This window comes from Urocitellus parryii, chromosome 11 (genome assembly GCF_045843805.1).
Source record: "Urocitellus parryii isolate mUroPar1 chromosome 11, mUroPar1.hap1, whole genome shotgun sequence".
NCBI classification, from domain to species: Eukaryota; Metazoa; Chordata; class Mammalia; order Rodentia; family Sciuridae; genus Urocitellus; species Urocitellus parryii.
The window spans coordinates 114,388,047-114,403,470 of record NC_135541.1 but is presented as its reverse complement, the minus strand read 5'-3'; the positions used below and the strand labels follow the sequence as shown (position 1 = coordinate 114,403,470).

At 39.4% G+C, this 15,424-nt stretch overlaps 1 protein-coding gene and 1 pseudogene across 2 annotated transcripts in view; one reads left to right on the top strand and one right to left on the bottom strand.

Moving 5' to 3' along the window:
- The window catches only part of Nos1ap (nitric oxide synthase 1 adaptor protein), a 291,877-nt gene that overhangs the window by 32,260 nt on the left and 244,193 nt on the right, over positions 1-15,424 (top strand). The gene's annotated exons all lie outside the window — the stretch shown is intronic.
- LOC144249414 (large ribosomal subunit protein eL39-like) lies at positions 15,078-15,229 on the bottom strand (annotated as a pseudogene).

Sequence of the window (15,424 nt, the reverse complement as noted above, 5' to 3'; positions counted from 1 at the left end):
CATGCCTGATTCACAGTGAGTTCTAAGTTGACATTAGTAGTAATTGTTACTCATTTGACAATGATGATGCTGAGCATGGTGACAACCTGGGCCATAAAATGAGGTGCTGCTGCCATCACCTAAGGATTTCATTTTAATATTTTCAACTTCTGCCAGAAGAAGGAGGCAGTGTTGCAAAGTAGAGATGGAAGTGTGGAGTCAGAAGACCCCGATTAGTTTCTCAGATAACAAGCCACTCAATCACTGATAATGGCAGGTGTGGTGAAGAGGAATGAATGAGATGGTACATTTTCGTGAAACACTTTCTAAGTTCTAAAGTATTTAATGCGTGAAATTATCAATATGAAAACTTTCTACCTAATGTGGCACATACCTGTGACCCCAGTGATTCAGGAGGCTGAAGCAGAAAGATTAGAAATTTGAGATCAGCCTTGGCAACTGAAAGCCTGACTCAAAATGAAAAATAAAAAAGGTTAAGGATGTAGTTTAGTGGTAGAGTGCCCCTGGGTTCAATCCCTAGTACCACAAAAAATAAAAATGAACTCTCATAAAAATCCTGTGGTATGCATATTAAAATTGCATTAACTGTATGACCTTGGGGAAGATGAAATATTTTTCCAGGGTCACAGCACTAATAAACAGCAGAGCCAGGATTTGAATCCAGGAATGTCTGATGCCAGAGTCAGAGTTACAGGCATGAACTCAACTGACATTCATTCAATTAACAGATATGTATCAAATATCTATTACTTCATGATAGGAATGTATGTGGTCTCAGGCACTGGGGTTACAGTTGTCAATGAGACAAACTTCCTTGTCCTTAAAAAATTTACAGTGAGGCAGACAGAAAACAAGATATTTTTAGGCAATGATGAGTGGTTTGAAGGAAATAATACTGGGTAATGTGACACAGTGTCTGGGATGTGTGACTGGGGTGCTCTTTCTGAACAGTTGGAACTTCTTTGAGGTTAGGCAGGACTCTAGTATGCTAGACAGAAGGAACAGGTAGAAATTAAAGGTCCTGTAGTGGGACAACAGGAAGACTGTAGGAGAGGATGTGGAAGCCATTGGAAAGGCAGGGGTTGCCCACCTGTAGTGAGGATAGATGTACAGTGAGCTTCCTGCATTCTCTGTCCCAGTCCCCTGTGGTACAGGCATGACTGAGGTGTGGAGGGCCACCTTTCACTTTGGAAAAGAGCTTGTGATGGTAGAAACACGCAAACAAACAAACAAACAAATGATCTATTTCTTTAAGACTGGTGACTCTCTAGTCTCAAAATCAGTAGAATGGGGGCTGAGATTGTGGCTCAGAAGTAGAGCGCTCGCCTAGCATGAGAGGGGCCCTGGGTTCAATCCTCAGCACCACATAAAAATAAATGAATGAAATAAAGGTATTGTGTCCAACTACAACTAAAAAAAAAAAAATCACTAGGATGGGTATAAGTAGTGGAGACCTGTCTCACTGGCATGTGTGGAAATAATTTTTAGTGTCTTAATGACAGCAAGCGGCAGCAATGTCAACAATGTGACTTGGTTGCCAAAAAAGTTACTGCAGTCAAAGGTTTTCCTGATTGATGATGTGCAGAGAGGTCAATGGCTGCCAAATGTAAGAAGAATGTTCCTGGCCAACAATGGAATGGGGATCTTTGGATGCTGTTTGTGTAGCTTTGTGGTTGTGGAGAAGCTGCGCTGCCCCTTGTTAGGAATGATGAGTCAAGCCTGACAGAAGTTGGGGCAGGAATTGCACAAGCTGATCTCTGTGGGTCTTCCTTCCTGTGGTCCTCAGCCTCATTGCCAAGACAGCAGTCCATGGATAATGGTGATTTTTGACAATTTACAAGAATTGAAGGATCGGATCCAAATCCAAGCTAGGTTCCCATCTGCCTTGCAGTTCAGGCTGGTGCTCTCTCACTCTGTGACTCTTCTCATTGTCCTGCAGCATAAGGTGACTGAGTTACCCTGGGAACCCTATTATTTTTAGTGGAACCTTATTTAATGCAGCTCTGGATTTTCTAGCTAAATGGCACCATCTGTCTGTAATCACACTTCTTAGAGTTCCCTCCTTATCATCAGCCTGCCTGCCTCTCTGATCGTTGGAAAGTAGTTGTATTCTCTGAAAACTTGCTGTTCTTTAAAACTTTTACTTAGTATGGCCTATAAAGGTACTGCATGTGACTATGGAAGCCAGCAAAACTTGGAAAGGAAGGTTTGAGCCAGGCATGGTGGTGCATATCTATAATCCCAGTGACTCTGGAGGCCAAAGCAGGAGAATCTCTAGTTCAAGGTCAGCGTGGGCAAGTTAGTGAGACCCTGTCTCAAAATAAATAAATAAATAAATAAATAAATAAAATAAAATAAAAAGGTCTGGGGACACTGGGTTTTTATTTTATTTTATTTTTTTGTGGTGCAGGGGATTGAACCCAAGGCCTTGTGCATGCAAGGCAAGCACTCTACCAACTGAACTATATCCCCAGCCCACACTGGGTTTTTGATTGAGAATCCCTGGCCACTTCTTTCTATCTCTTTGGGCTCTACCTTGTTTATCTCTAATCAAGTTGAAGGCATTAGATTAGAGGTTCTGGATGGCTTGTCCCAATCTCCGATCACTCAGGAGTGTTCTTTGTCTATGCTTTTTGCCATCAGGAACACATTTGGACTCTTAGGCTCTGATTTCTTAGATCTGCAATCTCAGACATTCTGACATGGATGAACATTTAGAAGATGGATGCCCTATACACTATTGAACAATTTTATCAGTGGTGTGATAAGGTTGTCAATTCTGGAAAAGGGATGTATGTGTGTGCTTGTGTTTTTTTTTTTTCTCCTCTCACTTTTACTACATAGGTTAAATCACTTTCTCTAAGAATTCCTTCAGATAAACTGGGTACAGTGATGCACACCTATAATCCCAGCTTCTTGGGAGGCTGAGGCAGGAAAATTGCAAGTTCAAGTCCAACTGGAACAACTTAGTGAGAGTCTGTCTCAAAAAATAAGGGTTGGGATTGTTAGAGTGTTTACCTAGCACATGTGAAGCACTGGGTTCACATAAACATAAGTAAACAAATAAGGGTATTGTGTCCCTCTACAACTAAAACAACAACAACAACAACAAAACAAAAGGCTAGGGCTGTAGCTCAGTGGTAGAGCACCCCTGGGTTCAATCCCCAGTTCTGGGGAAAAAAATCTCTTAATTGTAGGTATGTATGTATGTATATATGTATCACAGTATGTTGGCATCATTGTGTGTTAACATTATAAACACGTCAAAGACATAATAATATACCTTTTACATATATAACTCTATGGGATGAGTTTCGGTATAATCTCTAGTAAAAAGATGAGGGGATTCAGAGAGATAAAGTATCCTCCAGAAGATTCTGTGGCTCCTGCTTTGTGTTGACCTCAGTATCTGGTCTTTGTCAGTAGTTCTGGGCTGTACCTCTAAATGGGTGTAGCAGGTAGAAGATGGTGGGAGTAGAGACCAAGAAGAGGCAAGTTGACAGGATCAGAGATAAGGGTGAGGCTGTGCCTATACCGCCCATTTGGATAGTCCTGGGCAGGCAGAACTTAAGACTGGCAGTAGGCCTGTGGTGGGTGATCTTGGTTCCTGTAATGAGTACAGTTGCTTCTGTAGGAGCAGGACTGGCAGCAGTCCAGGTGTGACTTGGTTGGCAGGACATTCATGCATCAAGCCTGCAGAAGTGGGTCTGGTTGCTCAGTGGAGTCCTGCCAGCCCCACAGTGGGACATGGTGTGGGCCCTAGGCTGCCAAGGAGGATACCTCCTCATGTCTGTCCTCCTTTCACCTTCTAGGAGGGAGGACAGCAACAGTAGAACAGCTGCCTTTAGTTGTTCTTGTGCACCCTTTGTAGGTGAGACTATTCTAAATTTTTTTACGATTTTTAAAAAAGTTTTTATTTTTTGATTTTTAGCTACTGAGAATTGAACCCAGGGGTGTTTTGCCACTGAGCTACATCCCCCAGTATCTTTTGATTTGAGACAGGGTCTCACTAAGCTACTGTGGGTTTTGCTAAATTGTGCAGGTTGGCCTCCAACTTGTAATCCCCTTGACTCAGTCTCCCAAGGTTTAGAGGTATGTGCCACCATGCCTAGTTTACTTATTTGTATTTTCATTTAAGGTGGCACAGTGTTTGCATGTAAACTCTTAATTCATCTAGAAAGAACTGTGGTAGATTTCATCATAAATCCCTGGTGATGGAAGAGGTCATGCCATTCTGTAGCAGGACGTGAGCATCCTGCTTAGCTTGTATATTGGTTAGGGTTCAATCAGAGAAACAGACCATAGGAGACATCTATGAAGAGATTATTGCAAGGAGCTGGCTTATATGATTGTGGGAGCTATTAGACAAGTCCCAAAGGTTGGATTTGAACTCATGGACAGTACCTGAAGGTGCTGTCCATAAGTAGAGTTTCTTTTTCAGGGGATTCTCAGCTCTGCTTTTGAGGTCTTCTGATTGCCTGAATCAGCCATCCTGATTACCTTGGATAAGCTCCCTTACTTAAAGTCAACTCATTAGGGATTTTAATCACATCTACAAAATACCTTCTTAATAACACCAAGATAAGCATCTGATAGAATAACAGGGAATTGTATCTTCAGAAGTTGACTTAAAAATATCACATTTCAGGGCTGGGGTTGTGGCTCAGAGGTAGAGTGCTTGCCTTGCACCTGTGAGGCACTGGGTTCAATTCTCAGCACCATATAAAAAATAAATAAACAAAATAAAGTTAAAAAATAGGCCATATTTATTTTAAAAATTACATTTCATAATCTATCCAGTATGAAAATTAATTTTGGGAATCAGATTTATCATCTGCCTCAGTTACCTAACTCCCTGCTAGGACATATTTACAAGATCTAAAGTCATCTCACTGATCTCTCCTTGACCCTCCCACTCAAAGCATCATGTTCTGTCTTGACTTCACCCTATTCACTGTACTTCTGTGTCCTAAATAAGTTTAAGTCATCTTTTGTGTGTCCATGACTTCTACCCCTGACTGGGTTGGAAGTTTTTGTTGGGGTGAGATGTTTTTTTCTTCTTTTCTTTTTATGCTACTAGGGATTGAACGCAAAGGTGCTTTACCACTAAGTTACATCCCTAATCTTTTAATTTTTAAAAATTTTTTTAAAAATTTAAGACCAGTTGATCCTCCTGCTTCAGGTACTGTGATTAGAGGTGTGCACCACTGTACCCAGCTGTGGGATGGTTACATTCTGTTGCTTTTGTCCCCTGTTGGCCTGAGTCTGCTGCAGTGCTCTGTCGCTAGCCATCCATGGGCTGTGTGTGTGAGCTGTGTGCATTTGAGCACATGAGGGGACTGGCCTGATGATATTGCCTGATTGGGCTGGGTGACATTTGTGTGCCTTTCCTCTCTTTCTGTCTGCAATCCCACATAGCACCTGAGATGGGTGTGGCTTTCCAAGATGTCAGTCAATCTGCTGACCACAAGACATCAACAAGCAACACTCCACCCTTCAAAACCCAATCTCTTGCTTTATTTGGGTAGAAATTTCTTGAGTGTCTTTCCCCTAAATAAAAACAGGAGTTCGGGAGCTCTCTTGCTCCTTCCAGCACTGGAGCTGACCCTTGGGTCACGGAGCCGTCCTTACGTTTGTGTGCTGAATGGTTTCTTCGCTGTGTTCTTAGTTATTGATAACAGCCAGCTCCTTTGAACCTAGGTCAAATCACCAGTCTGGCCAGTTGGTGATAGTGCTCTAAATGGCTTCTCAGTAAACTGTGACTAATAATACTCATGACTTAACCCTAGCTCCTAGAATGCTCAAGTTCTTTTTTTTTAATGTTTATCAGAACAGAAGTATCTTATTTTTATTTTTTAGTTGATACATTAAAACATAAAAGTCACATATCCTAAATGTGGTACCTTGCAATGTTTGATACATGTATATATTATGTAATGTTTAAATCAAGTTAAACATATTTATCTCCTGAGTCATTTATCATTTCTTTATGGTGAAAACTTTAAAAAATTCTTTCTTCTAGCTTTCTGAACTGTACAGTACATTATTGTTATCTATAGTCACCATATTATGCAGTGGTACCCTGGTACTCGTTGATTTCTCCATCTCTCCCTACCTCGATACTCTCCCTTGTCTCTGGTAACCACCATTCTAGTCTCACCTTCTGTGAAATAATAAAAAATTTTTAGTTTCTGCATATAAGTGAGATCATGTAGTACTTGTCTTTCTGAGCCTGGCTTATTTCACTTAACATAATGATCTCTAGTTCCATCATCTTGTTGAAAGTAACATGATATCACAGGCTTTTAAAAATAGTTCCTTTCTTTTCTTTTTTCTTTCTTTCTTTCTTTTTTTTTTTTTGCATTACTGAGATGGGATTTTACTTTTTATTTTTTTGGCTGAGTCGTATTTCATTGTGTATAGGTACCATATTTTCTTTATCAGAATGGCCAAAAATTGTTGTTATATCTCCTTATGGAATAGGAAACAAATGATCCCTGTACTTTTGGAGCTCTATGAACTAGCATGGGTATCGGAAGTGAGGTAGAGGAAAAGGAGACTGATGATAAACAATTGTACAAATAAGATGAGCAAGTAATTAATTTCAGTTAGTGTTAAATGTGTTGAGGAAAATTAGGTAGTATACTGTGCCTCTAAATTTGGGTGCTACCTTCTAGCGTGTGGTGATGGGTAAATTAATTCACCTTTCTGAGCCTCAGTTGCTCTCTTAATAAAACAGAATAAGAGTTTCAGATGTTTGAGTTTGGGCCACCTGTGGTGGGAGCCATTGTAAGTTTTTGTGGAGGGGTCCCAGAAGGATGAACTGTCCAGAAATGTAGTTTTGAATGGCTAGTGCTTTACTTCTCAGAGTGTGGCTTGCAGAATAGTAGCAAGTATTACTGGAGAACTTATCAGAAATGCAGATTCTCTCTCTTTCTCACCATTTTTTTTTTTTTTTTTTGGTGTACATGTGTACATGTGTTGCTAGGGATGGAACCCAGTTTCTCATGCATGCTAGGCAAGTTCTGCCACTGAGCCACATGCCCTGTCTACAAATGCAGATTCTCAGACTCCATCCCAGACCCACTGAATCAAGTGTGAGTTTTGATTAGCTTAGTGGTAGAGGATCCTTGGGTATATCATTCTCCTTTACCTCCTGTACCATTCTTAAAAGTAATGTTTTCTTTAAGTCCGAATTTAGCCTTCTGGAGGTTGAGCCTCTGGCCTGTAAGTTATGGGCTCAGCTGTCACATCCATGTCATCGTCTCCAGAAGGTGGGAAACATTTGTGTGCAGGCCACCATCTTCCTTGGTAATTCCTTATGTTTTAGGTTGACTGCTTCTTTTTTTGGGGGTGGAGGAATACCTGGGATTGAACTCAAGACACTCGACCCCAGCCCTATTTTGTATTTTATTTAGAAACAGGGTCTCACTGAGTTGCTTAGCCCCTTGCTTTTGCTGAGGCTGGCTTTGAACTCAAGATCCTCCTGCCTCAGGGATTACAGGCATGAGCCATCATGCCCGGATGGTTGACTACTTCTCGATACCCTGTGGGAGAGCTTCCAGAACAGATTGCTTCCAGTAAATTTGCACAGACAGCTAATTCCACCCATGGGATGGAGTTTCTTGTGTGCTTCTGCCCTCAGAGGGTGACCCTTTTCCTCCTTGGATTTCTTCTTTTGTCTTTCTTGGGACCCATTACACCCCGAGATAATTATTTCATTCAATGGTTCCTTTGTGCCTTGTTTGTTCAGGTCCATTGTATTTATTCCCAACTACAGCTCAGAAAGATCTTGGATAATCTGGTAGCTTAATATGATAGGTTCATAATATATTACCTAGTTAGGGACTACTGTGGATGCCATGTTTCTTTCTTTCTTTTTCTTTTTTTTTTTTTTTAATGTATTTTTTATGCTCTGGAGAAGCCATTTAGGGAAAGGACAATGTGGAATGCAGAGGGTGGGCAGTTTCTGATTCATTGACTTTGGTGCAGAGTCAGGGTCAGAGATTGTCTTAGAGATTACTGTGGATGTGCCCATCCCCCACAGTAGTTTCCTTTCTAATTGGTACCATTTTCTCTGAGATCTTTCCCTTAAATTTTGTTTGCTGTTCCCGCATAAATCTGTGATCTGTTTGGGAGAGTAAGCATATATATCACCAACTTTGGAACAGGAGGAAGGCTTTTTTCCATTGTCTGAATCAAAATTAAACCCATTTCATTTCTTAAGTTACTTGAACTCTCATGAAGCTTCTTGCAGACAGAATATATACCATTGCACCAGGGAGTAAGAATGGAGTTAAAAGTGCCCCTGTGGACAGTATTAATCCATTTTCTGGGGCATAATCTAATAATCAGAAAATGCTGGCTTCAGATTCCTGGGGACAGGAGCTCATTTTATGCATTTTGTTCTGTTTGCATTGACTGTCTCTCCAGATAGTGCAGGATTCCATACATCGGTTTCATCTTTATCAGATTAATGTCGAGTAGTAGCAGCTAGATTTGTGTGTAGATTTACTTGCTGCTACTTAATGGATTGCAGCTTGTGTCTGACAGTTTAATGCTGGCTTCTTTGTAAGCACCAACCCCCACCCAATGGTGAATTCTTGCCAGATAATTTGCTATTAGTTTTTCTTTCTCTAGACAAGAGGCATGAATTCAGGTAGTCTAGCTATCATGCTCTTTGTTTGAGAGGAAGGGAGAAGGACATAGGGAAGGCAAAGGACAAATTATGGGCTCTGTCAATCAGACCCCAAGGGTTCCTAGGGATCCCTGCTACACCTCACTGGGATTGCTGGCTGCCCTTCCCTTTGCCATTCAGTCATGCTGTTGAGCCCACTGGTGAATGAATGTGTCGTCGTCGTGCTCCTTGAAATAAAAAGGGGCACTGGTGCTTTGTACCCTGTCAGGCTATAGCTGGAGTGTTAACTGTCTTTTCAGAAGAGTCCAACTGGAAGCAGTTATTGGGACTGTGTCCTGGCAGGAGCTCTTTTTGGAGGATCTGTGGAGGAAAATTGTGTGTGTGTGTGTGTGTGTTCACAAGCATGTGCATATGTGTGTATGACATAAGGGCCTTCCACTGTAGATCCTTCCTGGCTGCCAGCCATCTGATGATGAGAAAGTCCACCTATCCATCCTTTGTCTCCAGTTTCTTGCTGCACATCAGTTAGTGAGCACTTATTATATCTTCTAGGCATTCGGCACATCTCATTGTCTTCCTTTACAATGTTGTTATGGGAAGATCCCGATAAAAAGACTGTGAAATGTTCAGTCAATGTGAATTGCTTAACAAGTGCTTTGTCTGTTGGTATTTCCATCAACTCTTTTTTTAAAATATTTTTTTTAAAGAGAGAGAGATAATTTTTAAATATTTATTTTTCAGTTTTCGGTGGACATAACATCTTTATTTTATGTGGTGCTGAGGAACGAACCCAGCACCCCGCGCATGCGAGGCAAGCGCGTTACCGCTTGAGCCACATCCCCAGCCCTCCATCAGCTCTTAATGAAAAAAGAAAAAAAAATCCACACACTCTGTCCCTAGTTTTTCTTCATGATTAATCGTATTGGAAGATCCCGTATATATTCCATCATTTTTGAATAGATACTAGTCAATTTATATTTTATACTTGCTCCATATTTGCTGAATACCTAGTATGTGGCCAGGGCTGTGCAAGAGATTAAGGTTAGAGGTAGGGGTGAGTCAGACGTCTCCTCCAGGAGGATGCTGAATTCTTTTGACTCATGGACTCTGTGAAGATCTAATAAAAGCCTTTCTTTACAGAAAACTGCTTTTAAGCAGAGAACTTAGTATATCATTTCAGAGACCCAGGGACTCTATGAGAAAGTTCTTGGGGATTTCTAGAACACTATAATTTTCCATCATCTGCTGCATTTGGGGAAGTAGAGATAACTAGTTTCTGGGTCCCAGTAGGATATTTTGCTTTTAAAGAGGATCTAAAAACTGAAATGCTTTACTGTCAACTTGAATAGGGGCTACTCAGGGACCACGGATGAGAACTGTTCTAATAGTCCATAAGGTAGTGCAGTGAGATAGAAGTTGGGAGCGAGTGTGTGCAAGCATTTCAGAGAGGTCTTTGCCTTTCTAGCTTGCAAATGTGGTCTGGGGCCTCTGTGTCTCACACAGCCAGTATCTAACCTGATTAATGGGAAAGGATTTACTACTGACGTAACTATGCAGGCTTTGTTCCCTGAGAACTGTGTACAGGTGTCTCTGCCTTCAGCTTCTGTTTTGATAAAGCTGAAATCTCTTTTGGGTTTACTCCACATTCTACAAAAGACCCCAAACATCACAAACCAAAAATATAACAGTAAGCCAAGGCCTTGTATTGTCAATGTTTTTTTTTTTTACTTAAAAATTGTCCACATGGAAAATGTTTATTCAGTTTTAAAAATGAGTAAGAATCTCCTTGTGTGGCCATTTCTTAATTACAAATTACATGATCATTTCCATAATTCTTTACATAGCTTTAGCTTTCTCTTGAATCCTAGAGCACTTAATTATCAGGGCTGAGTCTCTGTCTTGTCTTTGTAAGATATTAAAGGATAGGCAAAGGTACTCTTTTTAGATAAGGGGAGTTAAGAGGCACTAGGAATTGCCTGGAATCATCCTCTGAAGGTTTGAAGGGTGAAACATATCTGGAATCCTTGGCTTGCGGTACAGGAAACGGGTGTGTGGAGGAGGCAGCAGCGATGGTGGCAGTCAGTATATGGCCAAAGTGACAAATGTGAACTGTTCCTGGGAATAGTAGGATGTCCTAGTACTTCTGATGGCAGTACAAATTGGAACAGCCTCTTAAAGGGATTTGATTTTGTGTGTGTGTGTGTGTGTATATATAAATATAAATATGTATAGGACGCATACATGTGTGCATATGTGTACAAATCAAGATACTTCCATGTTTCATCCTTTAACCAAATAGTTCTTTCATTTCAGGATCTATCCTAAAAAATGGGTAAAATATTTGGTAAAATAAAGTAAAATATTTGTGTCTTTCTATTCATCACTGTTTTTTATTGATGATAACGAAAAGTGGAAGGATGTGATGATATATTCAAAAGATGGAAATTTGTGCAGTCATCACACTTGTTGACAAATAGGAAAATGAGAAAAGCACTGGGAATCTGGTATAGAAAAGGGAAAGAGAATGCCTTCAGATTCCCCTTACACCTTTGGGCATGTACTTCTCCATATTATCCATATATAATTCTTTCTAGAATCATTCCTTTATCTCCCAACTCTCAACATCTTCCTCAGCAATCTGTTGCTACCCAGATACTTGCAAAGTGTTGATGCCTTTCTGCCTCTTTATCCTGAAGTCCTCTCTTTTGGATACAACTTCTTTTTTTTGGGGGGGGGTCTCCCTAAGTTGTCGAGGCTGACCTCAAACTTGTGGTCCTCCTGCCTCAATCTCCTGAATCACTGGGCTTGGATACAAGCTCTAAAAAGAGCACTATGCATTGTTATTTGTGTTTACCTATATATCTGCAGAAGTAGAGTTTCATATTTGGGTGTGTGTGTGTGTGTGTGTGTGTATATGGAAGATACCTTTCTTCTTAATAACTCAGTATGTTAGGACTTTTTTCATCTGAAGCACTGCTTTTGAGAGGGGTAGACTGACCAGTTCACAGAGTTTGAAAGCTAATTTACTCCAACCTCCTCATTTTGCAGGTGAGGAAATGAGGCCAACTGATGTGCCCCAAATCTCACAGTTGGTGGTGAGCAGTGTATCCTCTCCATTTTTCGGAGGAGCAAAGTGAAAAATGCTGGCCTTACCCTTTATGAGTTTTGTGACTTTGGGCAGATCATCTCCTAAAGTCTCAGTAGCTGAATTTGTTAACTGAGAAGACTATATGAGTTGCTTAGTTCCATGTCTGACACATTAACTGTTCAGTGAATGTGAACTATTGTAATCAATAGAAATAAAAATAATGAGATTACCAATAATTACTTTTTATTGCTTTTTCTTACTTTTTCTTACTCTTACTTCTGTAATTATTAGGATTGTCTCAGAAAGTAGAACCTTACCTCTTTAGATATGTGGTATAATTATTTAGATAATGTCCCTTCCTGGGGGATATAAAGCAATAATTGAATATTTGCACTTATGGCAGAATAACCTATTTCTACATAGTTAAGGTCCTTTGAAGCAAGCACATCAATCTAGTATTTAAAAGCTGGAATTTATCAACAGATAAATTAAGTGGTTAATTTAATTATAAAATGACCCCTCAATTTACAAAAGAATTAGCTTCAAGGTATATTTAATAGAGAAGCTTCTATTGAATGTTATAAGAGCATTCACTAATATACTCCCCATATAGTAATTAATGATGTGAAAATGGTACACCAAATGTGGTTGTACTGGTAGAATACTTGCCTGGCATGTATGAGGTGTTGTGTTCAATCCCTAGCATGCACCCCCATCATTGATGCAAAACAAGACCTGTGTAATCTGTTGTTGAGGTAAATTTATCTTCTAATGATGTAAATGTCCAGAAATAGAACTTTCAAATGTCATCAATGTTAGTCAGGAACTGTGGTATGTGTGTCCCATAGGCCCAGGTTCATGTTTATAATCTCAGTGGCTCAGGAGGCTGAGGAAGAAGGATCCCAAGTTCAGAGGCAGCCTCAGTGAGGCCTTAAGCATCTTGGTGATAGCCTATCTCAAAATAAATAAATAAATAGGGCTGGGGAATGTGGCTTAGTAGTCAAACACCTCTGGGTTCATTTCCTAGTATTTTAAGAAGGAGGAGGAGGAGAAGGGGAAGAGAAACAGGAAGAGGAAGAATAAGGGGGAGGGGGAGGGGGAGGGGGACAAGGAGCAGGGGAGGAGGGGGAATGAGAGGGAAGAAGGGGAAGAAGAGAAATTCCCAAAGCCAAAAAGTGCAGCAATATAGTGCTGGAGTTATAGCTCAGTACTTAGACATTGCCTAACATGTGAGAGGTTCTGGTTCAATCTCTAGAACTAGAAAGAAGAAAAAAAGTGCAGTACACTATCTGGTGCACATATGACAGAGTAAATAATATCATTTAAATTTTTATTCCACAAAAGGTTATCAATAAATAATTATTTTCAAGGTCATATTGTACAATGCAGAGTAGCAGGTACTTGGTGATATATTTTAAGGACTTTTTATTGTGAAAAACTATGAAGTATATATAAGCAGAGAGAATAGTAAACTCCCATATACTTATAAACAAAATTCAGTGTTTTTTAAGATTTTGCCATATTTACTTTATCTATTTATACTCTTCTTTTGTTGAAATTAATGTAGATCATGAGATCATGTTGTTTCACCATTGTTTGCTTGACAATACCTAAGAAAATTAACAGAAAATTTTATGCCCAGTCATTAGTTAAGTTTCCCTAGCTGTCTTCATATTGCCTTCTGTTACTTGGTTTGTTGGAATCAAGATTCAAATGCAGTCCATGTGTAGCACTGGGTGGTCCTGATGCAGGATTCTTATCTATAGGTGTGCTCCTAATACTCTGAACAAACTGGCTCAATTGTCTGCTAGGATATCCAACATTGTGGATTTGCCTTACCTTTTTTTTTCCCCCCCCCCGAGAATTATTATGTAATTAATATTGATGTAATCAACGTGTTTCTATAACTTTACAATTGTTTGTTATTAAAATGTTATGTTTAAAATTTTATTTTCACAGTACTGGGGATTGAACCCAGGGGTACTCGTACCACTGAGCTACAGCCCCAGGCCTTTTTATTTTTTATTTTGAAATAGGGTTTTTCTAATTTTCCCAGGCTGTCTTTGAACTTGACATCCTCCTGCCTTAGCCTCCCAATTTAATGGGATTATATGCATGGACCACCAAGCCTGGAAAACTTTTAAAATTTTATTTGCATGTATTTTTCCTTTATTGAAAATCTTTGTTCTTATCAATAGTATAATTAGTTATTTGTCTTATATGAAATAGCAAAATATCATCATTATTGCTTCCAAAGAAACCTAATAAATTTTAACTTATTGCCATTGTCTTTTTAGCATATGAAAAGACACTTTATTGTTATTATTTTACTATATATTGGTGAATATAGCAGATTGCATTTTCTTAAATGGCAAATGAGACACAAGGTAACATTTCACTTTGGTTCTCCCCAGGACCTCAGTAACATGTCTTTCAGAAGATTCAGTTTCTTACAATGTTTGTGATAGTGTATGTGAGGATTACCAATGATATTTGGTAGTAAAGGAGAATTTTGCCAAGCATTTTGCCAAGTTTTTCTATCATGGATCCTTGTTCAATGTGTTCACCCTTTTCTTCTAATCTGGTTTTTAGCACTTGACCCTGTTTTTCTTCATTTCTGTACAGAGGATCTGGTTGAGGGATAGGTTTTATGTGTTCATATGTAAGGTTCATAGAAGGGTGGTAGCATTCTATCATCCTGCCATCAATGTCAAAGTGAGCTCTACTTTGCAATTATAGTAATGTGGATGAGAAGAATATGTAGACTTATGACAAACATAAGATAAAACTCTGTTTTAGACTAGAAATAAATTCGTCAAGATAGTTCTCTTGATAAACACCCATTTTAATGCTGCTGCTGCCATGGTGTCATAAGATGATTATCAGGTGGTATAATAAAAAATGTTTTGAAGAGAAACTGCCTTTACAATCTGCTTCTGGGCATACCAATTTCATTCCATGAAACCTCCATGTTATCTTTGTCCATAGAATGTATTCCACAAAGTATTCCATAAAGTATTTACTGTCAAAATGCTGGGTTCTAAAGACACTGAAGTATTGATTTTCTATATATTCTCGTGTCATCAATTTGAGATATTTGTAGGCTCATTTGTTTTCACTTGTTTCCATTTTTTTTAGTGATTTTTGTTATTTTCTTTATTCAAATGTTTTACATATTTATTACTGAACTAGCCAAAACCAGTACTACAGCACCTTTGTAACTAAAGAGAGCTCACATTCCCAGTTAAATATTCTCAGTTGTTCAGATAGTGGTGACATTTTCAGCTTGAGGAGACAAGGTGGTTACATCCTTGATACAGCATAAATATGTGTGCCAGTTCATGTAATTCCTTATAGATCCACCTTGGTTCTCCTTCAGTGTCTCCTGAATTGTACCTGATTTTATTACCAGGTTTCATTCAAATCCTCTAGGGAATGGGATGCTTATGCTTTTGTTTCTTGGCCAGGAATCGCTTGATCCTGAAAGTCTTGTGAGAAGACATGGTGAGGAACAATCAAGCGCACATACCAAAATGGCTGGAAAAAGGCGAAGAGCTTTTTTTGAAATAGGGTCTTGGGGGCTCACTGTATTGCCCAGGCAGGCCTTGAATTCAAGATTATAAGCCTATCCCATTGTGCCTTGCTTCAATTTTTAGTGAGTTTTTAAACTGTAGTTTATTTTTTGAATATCTAAAATA